The following is a 1,798-nucleotide window of genomic DNA, read 5'->3' as shown; positions in this document are numbered from 1 at the left end:
TATCACCTGTATTATTATGAAACCTTTGGGAGTTACTTCTACGTTTGCTTATTATGCCGTGCTATTCTAGTAGACGTGGATTGGGTGAGTGATATCCATGACAGATGTGAGTTGATAATTTTTAATGGTTTATCTAAGGTGGCCACTTAAACACACATCTGGGTGGATTGAGGCACCTGATGTCTATCAGGACTTGCCTGTTTTATTTTGGACCGCCACCCAGGCTCAAAGGGATCATAAGATAATTCATGCTAGAAACTTCCGTGTGCAGCCACATGCTACTATGGGCTCTGGCATAGTTGACTAAGTTGTGCGAACTCTTACGGGGTGGACTAGCAGATGTAGGGGTTGTAGGTGGTACGGTCTACCCCATATGTAAGGTGCTAGCGCTTCTGAAAGACTATGTCTCGGTCATCCGTTTCTCAAACACCATGTAGTGCGAGAAAACAAATGGAGGCGATCGAGTCATGTGGGGAAAAGTGCGCAAACCTCTGCAGAGTGTACAAACTAATCATGATTAGCCGTGTCCCCGGTTATGGACAACTTGAGTATCTAGTACTTGAATATCATGTGAATCTCATCATGTTACTTCTAATTAATATTGTTGGGTTTAACTGTTCACTTAATTTGGGATCGGAATGTTGTCAACCATTCTCGATGTTCAACAACCACCATGATAGTTAAATAAATTTATTCCTTTGCAGTAGGGAAAAACTAGCTTTACGCAAAACTGTAACCATAGAGCTTTCCACCAGCCATATATGCATGTAGTATAGCTGTTTCATTCCATTACTCTCTATGTGTTACTTTGCCAGCATATTCCATGTGCTGACCCGTTTTCGGGCTGCAACTTTCATGTTGCAGAATTTTCAGATGACGAGTAAGGTGCTTTTAGGTCGTGGTTCTATACTCAGTGATGCCGTTGGAGTTGATGGACCCATTTATCTTCCGAGTCTTCCGCTGTTATCATTATTAGATGGCCCTAAGCCATAGTTATTGTAATAAGTTCTCTTTGAGACAACGATGTAATAAGTGTGTGATTGCCACTCTGCTATAAATCCTTCGATGTACTGTGTGGTGTCAGCATTACTGATCCAGGGATGACACAGGAGCACAGTAGACTTGATCCATTCGGGTCGGGTCGCCACAGAAACTCTCCTGACTTTCTTGACATAAAAGATGGTAATACTTCCAAGGTAAAGAAGAACAAATGCTGGACATCAAGGATCTCAACGTATAACACAAAACATGAACAAGTTTGTGTTGAACGGAAGGCAATAAAGTGGTCGATGATAACACGAATCATCGAGGGGAAAGGATGGTATTACCCATTAAGAAATCAATATATATATATATATATATATATCTTGTAAGAGCTTAGGATGTTGATGATTATCACGACACAATTGCCAAGAGGTTTCAAGAAGATGTAACCGATCGGCGATGACATCAAGTCAACGGAATGATGAAGCGAAAAGTTATTGAAACCATGGGTACGACACAAACTTGAAATCACGCTTGTTGTTCAAGGACAATTGATATGACGAGGAAGGTCGACGTAAGATTAGCTCACCGTCGAAATTTTTGCTCCACGAAGGACCAGGTAGCACAGTTAAAATTTAGCAGAATAATGATATAGCCGATCAGGCTAGGAATGACTTGAAGGATTATTAAACTCATAAGCAACAAAGATTACTTAGAGTTATCGAACTAGAGTGCGGAATCGATTCACTTACCGGTGTTCTTGAGCGACTAACAACTCAGAACCCATGAAAAAAAGGAATGAGTGAGAAATAAT

This window comes from Triticum dicoccoides, chromosome 6A (genome assembly GCF_002162155.2).
Source record: "Triticum dicoccoides isolate Atlit2015 ecotype Zavitan chromosome 6A, WEW_v2.0, whole genome shotgun sequence".
NCBI lineage: Eukaryota > Viridiplantae > Streptophyta > Magnoliopsida > Poales > Poaceae > Triticum > Triticum dicoccoides.
The sequence above is the reverse complement of the archived record's forward strand: the minus strand, read 5'-3'. Positions refer to the sequence as shown.